The sequence below is a fragment of the Capricornis sumatraensis genome, chromosome 1 (genome assembly GCF_032405125.1).
Source record: "Capricornis sumatraensis isolate serow.1 chromosome 1, serow.2, whole genome shotgun sequence".
Lineage (NCBI taxonomy): Eukaryota > Metazoa > Chordata > Mammalia > Artiodactyla > Bovidae > Capricornis > Capricornis sumatraensis.
This window is the reverse complement of record NC_091069.1, coordinates 14,116,046-14,137,500: the sequence shown is the minus strand read 5'-3', so window position 1 is coordinate 14,137,500 and position 21,455 is coordinate 14,116,046. Positions and strand designations below refer to the sequence as shown.

At 57.1% G+C, this 21,455-nt stretch overlaps 1 protein-coding gene across 3 annotated transcripts in view; it reads left to right on the top strand.

The window, feature by feature from the left end:
• DAB2IP (DAB2 interacting protein) overlaps positions 1-21,455 on the top strand; it is a 136,712-nt gene that overhangs the window by 86,659 nt on the left and 28,598 nt on the right. The window contains exon 1 of one of the 3 annotated variants that reach the window (XM_068982928.1): positions 9,435-9,561. The exons of the other annotated variants lie outside the window; for them this stretch is intronic. The gene's annotated coding sequence lies outside the window, so the exon portion shown is untranslated. Of the gene's footprint in view, positions 1-9,434; positions 9,562-21,455 lie in introns of those variants that run through there. 3 annotated transcript variants of the gene reach the window in all.

The following is a 21,455-nucleotide window of genomic DNA, read 5'->3' as shown; positions in this document are numbered from 1 at the left end:
GAACGTCCCCTGTGGCCGGCCTGGGAGGGCAGGGCCGGAGGCTTCGGGTGGGCGGGCTGGGGGCGGGGCCGGCCGCTTCCGGCCTGGAGCGCGAGGGGCGTGGTTCGCAGCCTGCACGCTCCGGAGCTTGGGTTGTGGGGAGGGGGTTTGGGTGCACCCCTGTCTTTTGGTCAACCCCCGCCTCCACAGCCGCTCTCACACAGCTTTGGCCGGCCTGTCTCAGACTAGCCAGAAGGAAGCTAGTATTCGTTCAGGACACCTGTTAGTGCCTGCTTTGTGCAAGGCATGGCCGGAGGGGTGTCGGACCTACCAGGTGAACAGGTCCGGACATTCTCCCTGGGGGAGGAGGAGGGGGCCCAAGCAAGAGCGTTTCAGATCAGTGTTATCCGGAAGCTGAGTGGTAACCTGGGGGTTGGGGGTGGAAGTTGCTCCTTTGGTTAGAACAGCCTCTGGTAAGGCGCGCAACGTTTGATCTGTGAGCCTGGCCTAGAGCCAGGGCCACGCGGAGGGAACGGCAAGTGCAAAGGCCCAGAGGCGGGACTTGGGCAGGGTGTGGCCCCTTGGGGGCGGAGCCGGAGACTCCTGCGGGCCTCCTCCAGTCTCCCGGAGGACCCAGGGCTAGGTCCCAGGATCTACACCCTGCCCAAGTTCCTTGGGAGGGCGACGTGCTCCTGGCTGGAAGTGCATATCGTTCCGGACTTCTTGGACCTGGAGGTTGTGCCATGTGGTTACCTGTATGGAAGGCTGTAATTTTCCACTTGTTCCCTGGAGGACCCGGAAATCTCTAGATGTCACCGCTGTGTTTTCCTTAAGTCATTTTTGAAGTTTCAGCTTGGAAGACAAGAGTCAACGTGTGCTTTGCTGGAAGGGAAAGCCCACCTGGTCAACTCCTGTTAGATGCTGGCCTTGGCTGAGACGTCCCCAGGTCTGGCCAGGAGAGGCACCTCGGTGCATGCCGGCCGCAAGAATGAGCCTCTGTGGCTTCGGACTCCTCTGTGACAGCCTCGGCAAGATCATGGGCCGGGCTTCTCTGTGGAGACCCCCCCATCCTCGAAAGCCAGATGTGGCTCCCGGGCTCCTGGTACCGAGACCCTGTTCAGCCCAGAGGCCTATCCCACTGCCAAGGTCTGTGCATGGCTCTGCCCTGGGAAGGGGGTGCAGGAAACTTCCTGTCCTGTGGGTGGGCCGGCTGGATAGCTGTGGGTGGGGGCTGGAGGGTGTGAGGGCTGTTTCTCCAAGGAGGTCCAGCCCTGGGACCTCACCCACCCTCCGACCAGGGCCTGGTTGATGCCCCACAGTCCTTCCTGTGCAGCCTGGTTTCCACACTGACCCGGGTAGAATGAATGGGAGACTCCCTTGGGCTTGGAAGGAAGAGCGAAGGTGGGGACTGGCTCCTGCCTCCAGGGAGCCAGGCTGTGTCCTCCTGGCACCTTTAAGTGCAAGGGAAGAGGATGGTGAGACACCCACTGACCAAGAGGTGGAAGCAGACGGGCAAAGCTGTGGGGAAAGAGATCTTGGCACAGGGAATCTGTGGGGTTGGAAGGTGGGCGGTGAGGAGGGGCTTTGACCCTAAGTTTCAGAGCCAGAGACAGCCCTCCGGCTTCTCTTTTCCTAGCCTGGGGCTCCCAGCCACTGCCTGTTGGAGACAGATTTAATAATCCTAGGCTGTCTCTGTGGCGGTTAGTATTGCAGGAGAGAAGCTTTACTCCTAAAACTTTTATTGATCCAGACACTAATAAAAAGTAAAGAGTTTTTTGGAGTAAGGTTTTTTTCCCTTTTTTCTACTAGCGCGAAGAGCATCAGGGCCCTAAAGCACGGGAGTGTTTCCCTCCTCCTGCCTAGATTCAGTGGTGGGTAGGGTGGGCCTCTTTCAAATCTCACCTCTCCTGGAGCCTTCCCGATCGAGCAGGTCTGCTTTGTTGTTCAGTTGCTCAGTCGTGTTCGACTCTGCGACCCCATGGCCTGTAGCCCGCTGGGCTCCTCTGTCCATGGGATTTTCCCAGCCGAGAATACTGGAGTAGGTTGCCATTTCCTTCTCCAGGGGATCTTCCCCACCCAGGGATTGAACCCTTGCAGGCAGATTCTTTACCGCTGAGCCACTGGGAAAGCCCACCGTCATTCGTTTTCTCAAGCAGTTAACAGGCTACCACTGTGCCTCTAGTCTGTCCTGTCCCCCAGGAAGGCTGGGGCATTACCGGAAGCTTTCCTGTGCACCTGAGACCCCCGGGCAGTGAGCAGCACTTGCTTCAAGGTAGCAGAGGCGTGGCTCCTGACTTCTTATGCCTTTCTGGGTTTGGTGTTCTTTGTTTCTACAGATTGGTTTCTTACATACTTACTGAGTTTTTAGACCTTGCCGGACCCTTCCATAGGATTTAGAAATACAGCAGAGCTTCCCTTCTGTCAGGAGAGACAGAGCATCGTAAAGGAGTGGAGAAGCAAGTAATCCCAGACTGGGTGATGTGAGTCAGGGTTTTCGTCTGCTTTGTTCAGCACCTAAAATAGTGCCTGGCACATTGTTGTTGTTGTTGGTTTGCACTTAATAAATATTTGCTGGCTGAACGACCAATATGATAATGAAGGAAACAGCCAAGTGTTTCTGTGGGGAGGAGCGGGGGTGGAGGTGGGTGGGGAGGGGGCCAGGACCTGTTGTAGCTAGGATGATCCAGCCTGCCTTTAGGAGAAGGGGGTGGAACTGGAGCTCCTGCCTGGGCATTAGAGAGGACAAAGTCCCTGAGGCGGGAAAGCCTCTGCTTCTAGAGGCTGATGGGGGTTGCCAGATGAGGTCAGAGGAAAGGCAGGTCACACTCGGCCAACTTCTCGTCCTGGGGAGGAGTTTAATCAGTTCATTCAGTTCAGTTGCTCAGTCGTGTCCGACTCTGCGACCCCACGGACTGCAGCACGCCAGGCCTCCCTGTCCATCGCCAGCTCCCAGAGTTGACTCAAACTCATGTCCATTGAGTCGTTTGGAGTTATTCAAATTGCTGTCTGGAGTAATTGAAGGGGTTTTAGCCCAAAAGTTAAATAATAGGATTTGTGTTTCTAAACGGTTCCCCCTGACTCCCAGGTAGGGGTTTGGGGTCAGACTGATAAAGAGGCTTGGACAGGTGTGAGAGATTTTAGAGGTGGTAGTGACAGGATTTTGGCTTCCTTAGTGGCTTCTTGGGCTCCAAAATCACTGCAGATGGTGATGGCAGCCATGAAATTAAAAGACACTTGCTCCTTGGAAGAAAAGCTATGACCAACCTAGACCACATATTAAAAAGCAGAGATATTACTTTGCCAACAAAGGTCTGTCTAGTCAAAGCTGTGGCTTTTCCAGTCATGTATGGATGTGAGAGTTGGACTATAAAGAAAGCTGAGCGCCAAAGAGTTGATGCTTTTGAACCGTGGTATTGGAGAAGACTCTTCTGAGTCCCTTGGACTGCAAGGAGATCCAGCCAGTCACTCCTAAAGAAAATCAATCCTGAATATTCATTGGAAGGACTCATGATGAAACTGAAATACTTAGAGACTCCATGATACATGATGGAACTCCAGTACTTTGGCCACCTGATGCAAAGAACTGACTCTTTAGAAAAGACCCTGATGCTGGGAAAGATTGAAGGCAGGAAGAACAGGCAGCAGCAGAGGTCAAGATGGTTGGGTGGCATCACCAACTCAATGGACATGACTTTGAGCAAGCTCCGGGAGATGGTAACAGACAGGGACACCAGGCATGCTGCAGTCCATGGGATCGCAAAGAGTTGGACACGACTGAGTGACTGAACTGAACTGAGTGGCTCAGTGGTAAAGAAATCGCAGGAGACTCGGGTTCAGTCTGCGGATTGGGAAGGTCCCCTGAAGAAGGAAATGGCAGCCCACTCCAGTATTCTTGCCTGGAGGATTCCACAGATAGAGAAGAGTCGGACACGACTGAGCAACTCAACACCAGAGAACAGCAGTGGCAGGTTGTGCTGATGGATTAGGTTGTGAAGGCCAGGGAGAGGGAGGGTGGATGGCTGCTGAGACTCCTGGGTTAAGCCCTGAGACAAAGCTCCACTTCGGATATTTCAGATTTGAAGTTCTGTGAGGTGTCAAAGGGCTGTCAGGCCAGCATTTAGATATATGCGTCTGGGGCACAGGGGAGGGGAAGGCTGGGAGAGAAGCTTTGGAGTCTTGAGCGCTGGAGGTGTCTAAAGCTGAGGAGTGGATGAGCTCCACGGAGGAGAGGGTTTCACCGAAGGAAGAGTGCTCCCACATCAGCGTCTGAGAAACTCCAACACCAGGAGGAAAGGCGTGCAGAGAGAGGAGGGTGGCAGCCTGGGAGGGAGGGGGTGGGTGGGAGAGTGTGGTGACCTGGGTTTCAGGGAGGGAGCCAGCTGCCCTGTGGAGGAAGGAGGGGACTGGAACCGCCATCTGCTCTGGTCGCCTGTAGGGCCATCAAGAGAAGGGGGTCGGGCCATGTGTGTCCTGAATAGAAAGGAAGTGAGTTGAAGAGGAGGCAGCAGGGCCTGAGGAGGGCGAGGCGAGTGGGCCAGTCCAGGGAGCCGGGGAGGGCGAGGGAAGGGCTCTCACGCCCTCCATCCGCGCCTCGCTCTACCGGCCTTGGGCCTCCCCCAGGACCCTCTGAGCGGGATCCCTAGAGATTTAGACTGGGGAGGGCTGCACTGGGCCCCCCTAAGTGACGTCCAGTGGCTCTCTGAGCTCTGGCTCTCTCCTTGGAGGGCTCGCGTCCCACCCTGTATTGTCACCTGCCCTTCTTCCCCTCTCCGGACCTGATCGCTCTTTGAGCCCAGGCGCCTAAGGGAGAGCACCGTGAGCCTGGTTTTCCTTGCAAGGCCCTCTACCTTTCCCAGAGCTGAGCTGGACTTGGTCTGCACTGATGGCTTCGCTCTGAACGCTGCTTTGGTGGGTTTGGCCTCCAGAGAAGTTTGAGGTCTATTTCAGAATATTTTGGTGACCCAGATCTTGATCTCTCTGCAACACTTAGCCATGAGGCAGGAGTGGTGGGGTGGGGGGGAGTTAGAATGTGTTTGGCTCACTGGGGGGACAGTGTAGAGCTGGGGACAGCCCAAGAGCTAACAGTCTCCAGGTGGGTTCTGAGTGTCTGTTGAATGAATGACACTCAGATATTTGAGTCTTTGGACTCCCAAGTTGTTTTGGTAAATGCTTTCTCTGCATTTGGCTAGCCACCGTTTTTACATCTTTCCTCTTCCAAGGATAGCGTGTTTCCTCATTTTATACATGAAGAAACTGAGGCTCAGGAAAGTAAAGAATTTTCCCAAAGTCCCACAGTTGCTGAGTAACACAACCAGAATCACTACCCAGCCCTGCAGACTTCCAAATCACTTCCACCTCCTACTGACGGATGAACCCTATGGACAAGGAGATGATGGTGTGAGTTTAAGGCACCCAGGTCCCTCCCTGCCCCCTCAGAAGTGGCCGTAGGCTCTGCCGGGGCTGTCGGGCATGCCTCCTGCCTCATGATCCCTGATTCTTCTGGTCCTCCCCCTGTTCTCCTTCCCCTGCTCCCCAGGAAGCACACACACCAGTTGCTTTAGGTTCTAGAAAGATAGAAGAGGATTCCCAGGCAGCTCAGTGGTAGAGAATCCGCCTGCCAATGCTGGCTGCTGAACTGCTCGATAGAAAGGCAGCTCAGCAGCAGCACATCCCCTGGGAGACTGCTAAGGAGGCGAGGGTTCACCCCTCAGAGTGGGGAGACAGAGCTGGCCAGGTGGGCTCTGCCCGGAGAGGTGATGCCTTTTGCTGCCTCCTGACATGTCACGTGCCCTTGAGCCTTTGCACTCTCTCCCTCCCAACAGATCCCAGTTAGCCTGGGGGTTGGGTGGGGCCGGGCAGAGCCAGGGCCTGTTTTCAGGTCGCAAAGAATTCCAACTACAGCCCAGCCTTTCATGACCTGGGTGCTTCTAGAGGAGCGTGGGCAGCTGGGACATGTTAGAGGGTGGTCTTGCCTGGGAGTCACTGAGGGTCCTGGGTGGACCCCGTCTTTACAGAAATCAACTGAGGCCCAGAGAAAGATGTGACTCTTGCCCAGAGTCACTACTCAGAAAGTGACCAGTTTGTGTCTCCCAGCATATCCTGGGGCAGTGTCCTTCAGCCTAGCTGAACAGGCTGGCCTTTATCAAGGGCTCCCTGGAAGTCAGCGTTGTTGTGTAGCTTATTGAGTCCTCACGGCAAGCCCTGGGGGTTGAGCGCTGTTGATGTTATCGCAGAGGGGGAAGCAGGCCCAGAGAGGTGACCTGACTTGTCCAGGAATACAAGATTGCAAGTGGCACAGTCCAGATTTGAACAGTCTGACTTCAGAGCCCATGTTCCTAAGCACTAGGCTACACAGCTTCAGACTTACTTGACTGCCAGGCTCCATAGAAACAGACCAAGGGTGGTAAATCCTTGACTGACCTGGCCCCTGCAGAGTTAGGCCTGAGGACTGTGCCTGGCCTTGGCCTTTGTGATAGGATGGCCGTACAGCACCTCTGGGCTGCCCACCCACTCCTGGTGTCCGAAGTGGCCCGCTTTTCTTGGAGGGCTTGCTAGACCAGGTACAGAGGCCCAGGCAATCAAGTCTCTCCTTTCCTCTGCTCTGTGTGTGTGTGTGTGTGCTCAGTCATGTCTGACTCCTTGCATCCCCATGGGCTGTATAGCCCAGCGGGCTCCTCTGTCCATGGGATTTCCCAGGCAAGAATCCTGGAGTGGGTTGCCATTTTTCTTCTCCATTCTTCTCCTCTACCTGCTCCTATTTTAGCAGCTCACAGGCCATGCCCACTCTTGGAGCCTAGGGGGCCCCAGAGAGCCCCCGACACCTGCAGTCCCTCCTGTGACTGTAGAGCCAGTTTGGGAAGGAGTGAGAGCCTGGCTGTCAGGGCCTGTGTGCAGGGCTCCAGACCCTCCTCTTCACTCCTCCCTCTCCCTGCCTTTCCTGCGCTCGTGGTCTCTAGTCTTCTCATCTGTGAGAAGGGGGAAAGAACACAGCCGAGCTCATCGGGTTTTGAGGCCTAGACTGAAAGCCCAGTGTTGGGGCACGTGTGATGAAAGATGCTAGTGGAGGCGGAACAGGTGGAGCCTCCAGAGGGCAGGTGGGAGAAGACGCCTGGCCCTGGCTGCCCTCAGGTGGTTGGGCCCTAGCCGCGGACTGTGCTGTCCTGAGTGAGCCGGGAACCCTCGCGCAGCATGACTTCCTCCTCTGAAAGATGCATCCAGGTGCTACCTGCCTGGCATAGTTGTGAGGAGGAGTCATGAGATGCTGCTGGGAAGGAGTGTTGTGCTGGCCCGTTGTGAGGGTTGAAAAATGTGTCTTTCCCACTCTTATTCTTGAGATGTCGCCATCCCACAGAAAAAGAAGGGCAAGAAGGCAAAGTGGTTGTCTGAGGAGGCTTTACAAATAGGTGAAGAAGGAAGAGAAGAAACAAGAGAGAAAGGGAAAGATACACTCAACTGAATGCAGAGTTCTAGAGAATAGTAAGGCGAGATAAGAAAGCCTTCTTCAATGAACAGTGCAGAAAAGTAGAGGAAAACAATAGAATGGGAAAGACTAGAGATCTCATCAAGAAAATTGGAGATATCAAAGAAACACTTCACATAAGGATAGGCGCACTAAAGGACAGAAATGGTAAGGACCTAACCGAGGCAGAAGAGATTAAGAAGATGTGGCAAGAATACACAGAAGAACTATATTAAAAAGTTGACCCAGAAAACCATGATGGTGTATTCTCACCTAGAGCCTCAAGTGGTCCTTTGGAAGCATCACTACAAACAAAGCTAGAGAAGGTGATGGAATGCCAGCTGAAATATTTCAAATCCTAAAAGATGCTGCTGCTAAAGTGCTGTACTCAATATGTCAGCAAATTTGGAAGACTCAGCAGTGACCAGAGGACTGGAAAAGGTCACTTTTCATTCCAGTCCCAAAGAAGGGGCAGTGCAAAAGAGTGTTCGAATTATTGGACAGCTGCGCTCATTTTGCATGCTAGTAAGGTTATACTCAAAATCCTTCAAGCTAGTCTTCAGCAATACATGAACTGAGAACTTCCACATGTACAAAATGGGTTCAGAAAAGGCAAAAGAAGCAGAGATCAAATTGCCAACATTAATTGGATCATAGAGAAAGTGAGGGAGTTCTAGAAAAACATCTACTTCTGCTTCTTTGACTATGCTAAAGCCTTTGTGTGGATCACAACAAACTGTGGAAAATTCTTAAAGAGAAGGGAATACCAGACTACCTTATCTGTCTCCTGAGAAGTCTGTCTGCGGGTCAAGAAGCAACAGTTAGAACTGGACATGGAACAACAGACGGGTTCCAAATTGGGAAAGGAGTACGTCAAGGCTGTATACTGTCATCTTGTTTATTTAACTTACATGCAGAGTACATCATGCAGAATGCTGGATTGGATGAGTCACAAGCTGGAATCAAGATTTCTGGGAGAAATATCAACAACCTTAGATGTGCAGGTGGTAGATACCGCCCTAATGGCAGAATTAATGAAGGGGCACTAAAGAGCCTCTTGACAAGGGTGAAAGAGAAGGGTGAAACAGCTTGTTTAAAACTCAGCATTTAAAAAACTAAGATCATGGCATCCGGTTCCATCACTTCATGGCAAATAGAAGCACTGACAGGTTTTATGTTGTTGGGCTCCAGAAATCACTGTGGATGGTGATTGCAGCCATGAGATTAAAAGATGCTTGCTCCTTGGAAGGAGAGCTATGACAAACCTAGACAGCGTATTAAAATGCAGAGACGTCACTTTGCCGACAAAGGACCATCTAGTCAAAGCTATGGTGTTTCCAGTAGTCGTGTACAGATGTGAAAATAGGACCATAAAGAAGGCTGACCACCAAAGATTTGATGCTTTTGAACTGCCATGGTGGAGAAGATTCTTGAGAGTCCCTTGGACAGCAGGGAGCTCAAACCTGTCAATCCTAAAGGAAATCAACCCTCAATACTCATTGGAAGGACTGATGCTGAAGCTCCAATACTTCGGCCACTTGATGGAAAGAGCCGGCTCATTGGAAAAGACTCTGATGCTGGGAAAGGTTGAAGGCAAAAGAAGAGGGTGGCAAAGGATGAGATGGATAGATAGCATCACTAGCTCAATGAACGTGAATTTGAGCAAACTCTGGCAGATAGTGAAAGACAGGAAAGCCTGGCCTGCTGCATTCCATGGGGTCGCAAAGAGACGGACACAACTTAGCAAGTGAACAACAGATGAATTTGGATTTTTACTATTGGGCATTTTGTCTAAAATCTTCCTGAGACTTCTAATCTGATCCTGACTTTTGAGGGATTTGGGGACTTTTGCTGTGTTGTGTCCTGTACAGAAAAAAGGAGCTGTGCCTTTAAGTCCTCAGCAACCCCAAGTGGGACACTGGCCCTTTAAAAGCACATTACAGAGAGTTGGAACTTAGCCTTTGTTTAACTAGCCATGTTCAGTCCCAGCGGACAGGGCTGGAGCGGTATGTCTAGGACCAGAGCGGGGTTGGACTGGCTGGGCCCGGTGGGGGACAGCGGGCAGCAGGGGTGGCTGGCCCGGCCCCTCGGTTTCCCGAGCCCGGTGGCCGCGCTGAGGGATGGTGAGTGACCTGATGGCCCTACCAGGGGTCGGGATGAGGGAGGCCGGGGAAGAGGGCAGGGGGGTGGCCGCCAGCCTTGGCCCCTGAGCAGCCTCTCGGGCCCAGGGAGCAACTAACCGAGGCGCATGGGAGCGGCCCGGCAGAGGGGGTGTCTGGCCTCGGGAGGGCTTCGGCTGTTCCCCAGCGATGGTGTCTCTGCCCCGCTGCAGGCATCACCCGCCAGCCCAGAATGTGGAAGCAATTAGGATGGCCCGCCAAAAAAGCGAGAAACGGAGGAGTGTTGTTGCTGTTTTTAGTTTTTAAAAGAGAGGAAATCCAGTGTCAGTTGCCCCTTTCCGTGAGCAGGCCCAGGGGCCGCTGTGGCTGCTCCGAGAACCGGGAAATGAGGGCCCGGCCTTTGCTCGGAATCACCGAGTCCAGGGCTGCACTGGGTGGGGCTGCGCTGGGGCTCAGGGCCCGTGTCAGCTCTCCCCCAGCCCCGGCCCCCAGCCGGAGTCTTTCTCTCTCTCGGCCTCCCTGCCTCTGTCTGGTCCCTGATCTGGAGGCTGCCGTGGGGTTGAGTTTGGGGTGTGTTTTGCTCCAGCTTAAATGCTTCCGACAGTTGTCAGGAGCCTGTGGTGCAGCAGTGTGTGCCCAGGAAGTTACCCCTCTCGGGAGAAATCGGGGGTTTTTCTTGTCTGGTACTGCTCTGGGGAGGAGAGCGAGCTGGTGCTCTGCAGGTGAAGCCAGCCCCGTGCCTGGCTTCTCACAAGTCTCCGTGGTCCTAAGCCTTGCCCACCTTCACTGCCACGGTTGGGGGGCTTCCGACCCCTACCAGCTAGTGGCCGCCTCACCCTTTTCCCGACAGGTGACACAGGAGCTGACGCAGGCGGCTCTCAGTGGAGGTCTGGTGACTCACAACTTTTCTAAGTTACCTGAAAGTTGATGTGTCTGATCACACGGTTTCTGTAGCTTTGGTGAAAGCCTCAAAGGCATTGACAGGCAGTGGAAAGAGTTTGGAGTTGGAGCCCGGATGCCAGGCCTCCAGCCCTTGCCCCAGTGCCTGTGAACTGTGACCTTGGGCAAGCTCCTGGACTTCCCTGAGCCTCTGCTTCCGTGGGGGCGGAGTGTAGAGGGGAAGCCCTGGGGGGAGGAGTCAGTTCAGCTGGGATGGGCGGGCGGCACGGAGGTGGTGGTCTTTGAGCCAGGCATGGACGGGTAAGGCTCACTGGCCTCCTGCGTATGTTCTAGGTGGAGGTGCGAAACCCAGGATGCCTGAGTTGGGATGTGCCTCGGAGGCTATATTTACAGTGTACAGCCTTACTGGTCGGAATCCTGTGGGCCAGTGGCAAATGACAGGCAGGGCTAGCTTATCCTAGAGTCAGCAGTGTGGGGTGGAAGAAGAGGGTGGGCTCTTGGAGCCTGGCACCCTCTCTGGCCTTGGGAAGCCCCTCAAGGCTTCAGGGTGTGTTTTCTTAACTGAGGTTGGGTGGCTGGACCCCCTAAGCGGCAGCGATGTGGAGTCCTTTAAATAGGGTGCCAGGGCACTTCGAGGTGTGCAGGGTGTCATGGGTGAGGCAGAATGCTAGAGAGCCAGGGATGGCTTGCAATCGCCGAGGTCACTAGGAGCAGGAGGAACTTGGCAGCCGAGCCCTGGGCTTGCCATGAGTCTGTGCCTGTGCCTGCGACTTGGGAGCTGGTGGCTTGTTGGCAGCCACCCACTCCAGCTGTCTCCCGTGAGTTTCAGTCTGGGAATCAGAGCTCTGAGGCCCCCTGGGACTCCCAGACGCCAGGCTTTGGGAGGATGGAGAACCAGGCTCAGCACCCCAGGCTCAGTGCTGGCATACTGGAGAGGCGCCCAGTAACTGTATACTGGGGCGCCGGGTTAGCTCAAACCAGGGTGGGGGTGTTAGCGTAACACACCTCCAGCAGACTCCTGGAGGAGGTGAGGGCAGCCCATTTGTCAGGTGAGAAAGCCAAGGCCCACCTGAGGGCTATGCTCCCTTGGCCTGGTGCCCCTTCTTCTTCGTGTCTTTGCTCCTTGTCTCCCTGAAGCCACAGAGCCCCCTGTCCTGAGCGGTGACAGGACAGGAAACGGACACTGCTGCCAAAACCTACGGAGAAGGCAATGGCACCCCACTCCAGTACTCTTGCCTGGAAAATCCCATGGACGGAGGAGCCTGGTAGGCTGCAGTCCATGGGGTCTCAAAGAGTCGGACATGACTGAGCGACTTCACTTTCACTTTCCACTTTCATGCATTGGAGAAGGAAATGGAAACCCACTCCAGTGTTCTTGCCTGGAGAATCCCAGGGACGGGGGAGCCTGGTGGGCTGCCATCTATGGGGTTGCACAAAGTTGGACGCAACTGAAGTGACTTAGCAGCAGCACCAGAACCTACGATGCCCGTCACTCCTTAAATAGGAACTGGGAGGTGCCTACTTAAAGCTGAAGTGCTGCAGGGCAGGAAGGGGCAGAAAGCCCTGGGAAAACAGGGCTCCTGCATGTCAGGTTACACCCATAGCACCAAAGGTGGTGTTGCCCCCACTTTACAGATGAGAAAACTGAGGCATGCAGGTTAATGAATTTGACCGAAGGCAGAGGAGTGTATATATGTGTGTTCTTAAGGGTTACCACATTATACCAGACATCAGCCACACGATGCCAGGGGCTTGGCTGTGTTGACAAGTGATCCGTCTTTGGTTGAGGCAGGAAGCTTAGTACCTAGGCATGGGGGAAGGACAGTCCCCAGGTCACCTTGTCACCGTAATGTGAACACACCAGAAGGCCACCTGGCATGGCACTTGTGTCTCGGGTGGAGGAGGGGAGAGGGGAGATGATGACGTTCTTCAGAGGGGTTCACTGAGCCTAGGAGGGCTTCCTGGAAGTGGAGAGTGGGGAGGAATTAGATGAGCCAGAGAGGAAGTTGTTTCCTTGGGGAGTGGAAGTCCTTGGTTCTTCAGTTCACGCTTCTTTTTCATTTCATCATCCTTTCCCACTTGGGTCATGAGTCCCCAGGGCCCGAGGCAGCTGTTGGAGGTATTTATGGTCCCGGTGGGGGTGGGGGAGCCAGTCGTAAGCTAGTCGCACCCTACATGATCCGCAGTGCGATCCATGGGGCCAAGGGCATGCAGGGGCATGTTCACACGTGCAAGGGGGAGCGGGGTGCAGCCTGGGCTCACAGGAAGGGACAGCACTGTCCCTTCATCAGGGTCCTCCAAGTGGAGGGGGTTGCTGTCCAGCCCCGGACGGGCAGCAGCCTGGTATTTTGGGCCTGGCAAGGGTGGGGGTACACCAGATGGGGCTGGTGCCATGCTCCCACGTCGGGATGCTCCCACGTGGGGGTGCTTTCCGCAGGGGACCTTGGAGTTTGGGGGGTCACTCTGCTTAGTCTTGCTGAGCGGCTGGACAGTTTCTTCTGGGGACCTGGGGTGGGGTGAGGTAGGGAGCTGTCCCTACTCAGAAGCAGGAGGAGCACCCTCAGCTCACTTTCCATTTGCCCAAATCCCATCCTGTTCAATGAGTGTTCCTCAGATGCTCTTCTCTTAAAATTCAGGGCACTTCGCTGTTCTACTGAGGTTTATGAATGTTTAAAAACTGCTTTGCGGTCCCCAAAGTAATTTGACAAGTCTGACAGCTATTGATTAAAAACCCGAAATTATTCAGGCTGCAGGATAACTTGGGGGAATAGATGGAAAGTGGTTTGTTTCTTCTCTCTCTGTGTGCCCCTTGCCCTTCCTGCCCAACCACCCCCCCTCAAAATGACGTGGGGATGTGGGGAGGTAAATGTGTTCCTGAATGTTCTCTGAAAAGTCCATTATGCTGCAGAATTAGAAAGGGGGCATGGGGGATGGTCAAGATGCTGAGGGGCACCCCTCCTGCTTGGGAGGGGCCCTGCCATCAACACCACTCATGTTGGTGGTCTCACCCCAAACCATTGTGGGCCAGGTGACCAACAGGAAGGAGGTATGGCTGACCGGCTTGCAGGTGACCGGAGGAGGAGTGGATGTGGTTAGCATGTGGTCCCTTTCATTAGTGGGGAGTTGACATGTTGGGGGTTTGGTCATAGTCTCTGAAGTGAAGAAGCAGCAGTCTGCAGAGAGGTCAGAACTTGTTCAGGGCCCTGCTGATCCAGGCAGATCAAAGGCGGAGAGGAAGAGGAAGGAGCCCAGGACCTGCCGGCCAGGTTCCCCTCCCCTCCCAATGAGAAGGCCGGGCCCCTGCCAGGGTGCAAGGCTGACGGGATCCCCGACCTCCAGGCCTGGCCTGGTGTGGGGTGGGTACCAGACTGTCTCAGCAGAGGCCAATCGGGCCATTGGGCTCCCGTCTTTCACTTCCTGACGCTGCGCCCCCAGCCAAGCCCCTCCTCTCCCAGCCTCAGTTTCCTCTGGTGTCCTGAAGCCTGCTGCGTCCAGTCCTGTAGATTGACAGGCTGTGTCCAAGGAGGACTGCCCCATGAGCCAGGGCTCATTAGGTCTAGTTGAGTTCTTTACCCCCTTCCTGCTGGGGTGATCCCTCCTTTCATGCAGGGCGGTTGGGAGAAGGCCATCCGATGGTGTGTGTACCTTGGAAAGAATACCTGTAGCAGAGCCGGGCACGTGGTAGGCACTTTGTGTCTGTTGAGTGCAGGCTGCCGTGGCATCACTCATTCAGTGTACACAGGGCACCATGGGAGCCAGGCTTTGGGCTGCATGGAGCCGTGGCCTGTGATGAGCCATCCTGGCCTTCTGTCTCGGTCACGGGTGTGGACCCTCCTCCAGCTCAGCCCTGCGGTGTCAGGGAGGCACAGGCTTCCAGGGTGGGGCGAGGCCGAAGACCGGGCACCTCCCAGCCCAGGGAGCTCCCAGCTCAGTGTGTGCGGGGATGGGGTCACACCAGCTCCAGTGACAGCTGGCATCTGCCCCTTGGCTTTGGATGGCGAGAACCCTGGCTGAGAGGGGCCATGCCTCCAGGCGCTGTCATCCCAGGAAACCTTCCCAGGCCAGGCAGCCAACCTCCCTGCCTTTTAAGGACAGGCTCTGTCTCCCCAAGGCCCTGGGGACCACCAGACAGCTGCATTCTTCTCCCTGCTCCTGGGACCCCAGCGGTTCCCAGGCCAACAGTGCAGGCCGGGCCTGGGGAAGAGATGACCCTGCTGGGTGTCCTGGGTGTGTGTGTAGTAGGGGGAGCTGCCCTGTTTGTGTCCTGCTGCTTGACTCCCAGGAGGTCAGCGCCCTCACCCTGACTGTGCCCAGGACCTGCTCCTTCCCCTGTGGGCTCAGCTCCCTGCACCTGCCTGCCTGTGACAGGCAGGAGCACGGTTGGCATGTTCTGACCTGACTCCAGAGTCCACGGGTCCTGCGAGCCCTGCAGTGGATGCCTCCTCCTTGGAGACCAACCTTGTCCAGGGTGTCTGCCCTTTCCAGGCCTGGCTGTGGGCAATGACCCAAGACCACACAGGCAGGAGAGTGAGAGGTTGGGGGAGTCTGTGCTCGGAGTCCCAGGCAGAGGGGCTCACGTGGCCCCTCCGTGGGATCTCCTGCCCCCTCCAAACACCCTTTCATCCTTTCACTTTAGGAAGTTAAGAGTTTTTATTGGGGGGAGGGGGGTGTTTGTTTTTGAAAGCATCCCAGAGCATTTGGGTAGGTGCAGTTTGTTTGTGGGTGGGGGAAACAGGCCTGGCGGAGGTAGGAGGTTTGAGTGGTCAGGGGAAAGGAACAGAGAATTGCCCACAAACCCCCCCACCTCGCCACCTCAGACATCAGAAGCGTCAGCTACCCTAGAAACGTCAGCCTTTATACAACACGGGTAACCCTTAATCGACCTATTCACAGCTGCGCCCTCGCTCCTTACAAGGCTGCCTGGCATGAGGCAGTGAATAGAGCACGGGCCGGCCTGAGTAACCGCTGTGGCCACTGGCACTGACCCTGGCTCCCCAGCCTTGTCTCAGTTGACCTCACAGCAGCCCTGGGAGGAAGGTATGTCAGCTCTCCCCACTTAAGAGTCGGGGACACTGAGGCCTGGACAACATGTTAAAAGTACTCGGGGTTGTGTGTTTCACAGGGAATGGAGACTGGATGTGCTCCTGTACCCAGCACCCTTGACACTAGGCTCCTGCCTGTTCCCAGCTGCAGGTGTGTGGCTGTATGTTTACCCTTGGGGCTTACTCCGCGGCCAGTTTGTTATGCCAACAGTCCCCAGCAGCGCAGGCAGCCCCTCCTTGGCATATGTAAAGCTTCCAGCTCCTCGAATGCCTCCAGAGACAGCGTGCCCTCCCCTCTAAATCCAAACCGGGCTGGCCCACCCATCCCAGGGACAGTGTGTCTAGCTGGAATCAGCCCATCCTGGTCCCAGCCCCGCCCGCTGGAGGCATGCACGGCAGCTCCCTCTGCCCCTTTGAGATTTGGAAGGCGATTCTGAGCCCCTGGCTTTCCAGGCCATCCAGTCCCACGCTCTGCTCACTCCGCCCACAGCTGGAAGCGTCCTCCCCACGGGGTCTCACAGGGCTTTTTAATTATCACACGTTTTATTTTCACGTCTCCTCCCTCCTTGAAATAATAGGGAATTTGCTAAACTTCTGTGTCACTAACCTTTTCAGAGAAGAAAGGATGGAGTTGAAACCAGCTCGTGGGTTGGCTGGAAGGCTGTCAGATAAGGCCGAGGCCCTGGAGCCAGGACAATGTCCCCTTGTTCCCGCTGCCCGCCCTCACAATGGACTGCTGTTGGGGCCTGGCCATATCTCCAGCCCCGGCTCCGCCCGCGCCTGTGGCAAGCCCATGTTTTCCCGGGCCCCGGGCACAGGCTGTCAGACCTGGCCAGCCCCCTGGTTTCTTCCTCCCTGACCTGGAGTGAGGGGTCACGGTGAGCAGGTCAGCTGACTGTGGCCCCAGAAGGCCGCCAGTGGGGAGATGGAGCCTCGAGCGGATGCCGTTAGGCTCAGAGTCTGCCGGGTGGGGCTTGGGTCCCCCTCGGCCACTTGCCACCTGTGCCATCCTGGGCGAGCTGCCTGGCCTTTCTGAGGTGCAGTCCCTCGGTCCTGACAGGTTCTCATGAGAATCGGGTAAGGAGTCGGGTGGGAAAGTGTGCGGAGTGGTGGTCAGCTACCCGGCCTGGGTGTGAGCGCTCATCTGTCCAGGGAGACCGGGGACGGTGTGATGATGGCCACGTTCAGACTGGGCTTAGAAGGCCAGGAAAGAAGGCGGTTGTCGGGTGAGAGAGACTGGAGGGAAGGTGGGACGCATTCAGGAGACAGCTCAAACAGAGGCTGCCAGAGGGTGGGAGTTCCGGCTGGCCTGGGACCTGCCGCAGAGGAGAGTCTGGGTCACTTGCCGGGGGTGTTGTGTGGGGGCAGAGTTGCAGGGAGGGCTCAACCCCAGGTTGAAGCACTATGAGACTGCAGGGGCAGGGCAGAGGGGCCCATCCGGTGCGAGGGTGCCGTCCCCCTCAACTGCCCCTGGGCCTGAACCAACACACCTCTCAGAGCCAGGGCAGGTCAAGGCAGCCTTCCTCCCCTGTGGCCTTGCCTCTCCTGCCTGTGGCCTGAGAATCGTGGCATCCCCCGATTCTTCCTTTTGGGGAATTGTGAGGGTTCCATGCATGGAGAGTACAGGTAAAGACCTCCTGAGCAGCTGGCCCAGGTGGGGAAAGGGGGACATGGGGACCTCCAGGGGCTGGGGGCTGTTGAGGGTCCAGAGATCAGCTGGGTCTGGGACGATCTCGGGGTGCAGCTGTCCCCGAGACCAGCGCTTGGGTCGCTTTGTCGCTTCTCCTGCTCACCAGCGTCTGAGGGCTGAGAGCTGATTCTCCTCCATCCCAGCCACCCTCCTTCCCTCCCCATGACTCAGCTGACCTCAGGGCCTTGGTCCTGGAACTCCGGGGCCCTGAATCTTAGCCCTGCTCCAGATGCCGCCCTCCCCATGAGGAGCCTCCTGCCTGGCGAGGGCCTGCTCTGCCACGGGCCTTCCAGCACAGCATGATAAATCTCAGGGTTCGGGGTCCATCTCTGCCCAGGGAGTCTGGGAAGGCTGCCTGGAGGAAGAGGTGCTTTTGCTGGGTGTTGAAGGTTTCGCTGGGTGCCAAGGAGGCCTGCCTGAGGGAACTGTGACTCCCACGGAAGAGGAGCCCAGGGTGAGGTGGACCCTGGGCAGCAGGGCTGCAGCTGAGCTTATATGGCCTTGGTGGGAAACCCTCTCTTCATGGCTCCAGCGCCTGGGGAGTGCCTCTCCCTGCAAACCGTCCTCTGTGCTTGTTCATTTATTTCCATTTGAGACAAAGAGTCGTTTCTGTTTCAGATAAGGAAAAGGGTCCCTGGGAGTAGGGGTTGCTGGGGTGCGAAGTGACACCAGGAGGGAGCTGAGACCGTGGGCAGGTCACCTGATTTATCGGGGGAGGCTGCTCCGGGGTCAGGTCATTGTCCACCCCTCAGTCTGTGAGGATTCAGCCAAGTGCTGTGTGTGGTGTCGCCTGCGGGCACAGCCCAGGGCAGGCCAGGCCCTGGGAGGAGGGCCAGGCACGCAGAGCCCACAGCCCAGTGGTGAGACCTGGTTCTGTAGCCTCTCTGACATGCTGCGGTCATGCGGCGTCCCTGGCAGGGTTGGGTGAGAAGTAGCCCAAACCTGGGCTGTGGGAGTAACCTGCACAGGCAGAGCCCCCTGCGAAGGCCTTTGCCCTCTTCCGTGCCATCTCACCAAGGACCGGGACTCTGGTCCCCAGAGCCCATGAGAGGTCCCTGGGGGAGGCCATGCCGTGGGCGTGCTGGGCCACCTTCTCTCCCACCCCAGCCTCAGGGCAGCAAGGAAGGGCCTGACCCAGGTGTGGGCCTTGCATATGATAGCCTCCGAGCCCAGGCCCCCATACCACACAGGACAGCCATGGGCAGGGCTCCCAGACCAACCAGTCCCCCTGCCCACAGGAGCCTTGGGCAGATGCAGGGACTGCCGCTCCCTGAGCCCATCTTAACTTTCTGTGAAATGGGCAGGTGAATGTTCCTGGCAGAGTTGTGTGCCGTGGAATGTGATCAGCCGAGTGCCCTGACCTAGAGGAGGTGGGCGCCCATGAGCAGGGCAGGAGCAGGCACCGTCTCATCGCCTTACCAAGCTTCCTGGGAAGGGACACTGTGCCCACTCGCTGCCCCTGTGGAGCCTGGCAGCCTTTGATGGCCTGTGCCCTCCCTCCCTTCCGGGATGGGCTTCAGGCCCAGCCTGGAACAAGGCAGGGGCTGGAGGTGAGAAAGGAAGTGCTCAACAATGCTGGCCAGAGCAGAGGTGGGCTGGGTTGAAGCCTGCCGTGGTGATGGATGGGGCTGGAGTCCTTGAGTGGAATGTTAGGGGTGCTGTGCTGTGGGCCTGGAACAGAGCTGGCCGGCATCCTGGAAGAGGTGGTTCTTAGGCTATGAGGTGGGCCTCCTGGGTCCAGGAAGTGTCCACGTGACCTTTTCCCCTCCCTGAGCCCCAGTCAGTCATCTTATCAGTCACTTCCGTGGACAGACTCCTTCTGCCAGGAGGTTCCACCCTGCAGGGGCACAGCAGACTGGCTCCCCTCTGGGCCCAGTGCTGCATGCCAGGGCCTGACGGATTGGTGCCCCTTTCCCCCACGAGGCTTGTGGGGAGTTCGGGGGCAGGTAGGCTTCAGGTAAGAGGAAAGACTAAGCATCTGCATGTGAGTCAGAGAGCACAGGCCCACTGGGCCTCCCCATTATGGGGCAGTGGTCAGAGCCCAGCCCTTGACTCCTGTCCCAGAAGCACCTGGGAGATCTAGGAGTGGCCACTGGGCCTCCCGGGACCCCGCCCCCACCCCTCCTCCTCCTCCTCCTCCTGGTCAGCTTGGGCTGCAGGGGCTGGGTGGGGGCTCCAGGTCCTGCCACTGAGAGACTCCCTGGGAGGTGGGGAGGGTCAGGGCTGGCCCAGGATGCCTCAGCTGCGAGCTTCCCACAGCACCTCCGTGCCATCAGGAACCTTCCAAGTGAGGCCCGGGCCAGCCGGGGCATGTTCGTGGAGCAGGATGGTGGGGAAGGAGAAGGGGTCTGCAGCCACAGGCTTCAGGAGGCTCTGGCTGCTTTGGGGTCTGCCCTAGGTATGCCAGGTCTCCTGGGGCTGTAGAACCAGCACACTCCCCCCTCCACCACCGGGGTCTCCCTGGGCAGGCCCAGTCCATAGAATGAGTCTCCCTTGCCTTTCCCCAGCTGGCTGGTTCAGGTGCCCCAGGCAGGAGGCGGCTCCAGCCTACCAGCTCCTCCCCGTACTTCCTGGGTCTGTGCTCCACCCCCTCCACTCCCAGCATCTTACCTGGCAGGGGTTTCCGGGCTGGGCCAGAAAGCAGCCCGATCTTGGTCGATGGGCTGGGTCTTCAGCCCCAGACAGCTGGTCTGGGGGCCTGAGTCCCGGCCCATCGGAGGCTGGGTGATTTCCCTGGCGTCTGAGGCAGGGCCTTTCACTGAGGTATGAAGCCGCATTCCAGGAGGGAGGCCCAGGGTGGAATCTCAGTTCAGTGGACGGCAGCTCCACCCACGGCACTGGTCATCTCTGGGAGGGGAAAGGAGGTTGGGCCACTTGAGCAGGACCTGGGGGGCTCGTCATGGTAAGAAGGCTGTCAGCGCCTCGAGGGGAGTGGCGTGTTGTGAGTGGCGTGGCAGTGTGTGTGTGTCTGCGTGTACGCAGTGCTGCCTCCCAGAGAGGGCAGTGGAGGTGCAGGGGCACCACAGCTGTGCATGCCATTGGCGTTAGTTCTCGAGTGGGTCCTGGGGAGGTTTGGGTGGGTTCCAGTCGGTTTTAAGCCTGTCTCTCAGCTTCACTCTGGTCCATTCACTGGGAGCCTTCAGAAGTCCTGCCTGAGGGCATTGGCTCTGCTCCAGCGACCAACCGGAGCCCTGCCCTGTGCCTGCTTGCTGTTGGGCATGGGGGAGCACTTAGGGGGAACCTGACTGGGTCTCTTGGTGTGGCTGTGGGCTCCACAAGAGCTGAGATCCCATTTCCAGCTCTGACTCCCATGCCGCGCCTACAAGAGGACAGTTGCCAGGGGAGATGCGGAGTGTTGGGGCTGGAGGGTGGCCTCTGTCAGTCAGCCTGTGATTCCCTCTGGGTAGGGCCGGTCCAGCTCATCTCTGAACTCCTGGGTCCACACTTAGGGGCCTCAGCTTCTCTTACTGCAGGTGCTTGTGGAAATGGGTTCCAGGGTGTGTGCCCTGAGGGGAGATGTGTGGTGGTCCTACCATGCCTCACTAACCTGAGTGAGGGGGAGGGTCTTTTTTAGCGGGAGGCAGGGAGAGGTGATGGCTTAACCCTTGGAGGCCAGGAGCTGAATGGTTGGAGGGTGTTGGAGTTGGGGAGGTCTAGGTGAGCTAAGCGTAGAGTTTGGACCTGCACAGGGCCGTGGCCTGCCCAGCCTCTGCCCTGGGATGCTCTTAGCAGGCCTAGCTGGTCCTCTGGCTTTTCCTGTGCCCTAGCTGTGGGAGAAGGGCCCCAGTGTCTTGCCTGCTGTGTCCTGTTGACTCTGGAAAGGGACCTTTGCCTCTTTGGGTGGACTTCCATCAAGCACCAGGTGCCATCTGATATGCTTTCCGTGGAAAGGGGAAACCGAGGCTCAGGGAAGCGACTTGCTCAGGGCCACACAGCAGGTGACAGTGGGCCCAGGTCCACGGCCAGTCTGTCAGGGCCCATCTGTGCTGGGCCCCCTGACCCTGGCCTGGCCCCTTAGCCCCAGCGCGTGCACCCTGTCTGCCTCTTAGCGCTCACCGAGTGCCTCTCAGCACTGCAGAGATGCCTCCATCCCTTCCGTTTTGAGCCTCATGGTCCTCGGGTGTAAGGAGGAAACACAGAGTCCCACGGCACACCTGCCTCACCTGGGGCTGGTGGGTGGGTGTCCTGGGTATGCGAAAGGGCTCCGTCGGCAGTGGTGGCCTGCAGAAATGTTGGGACAGGGCGATTGCTTCTGTCTTGCAGGG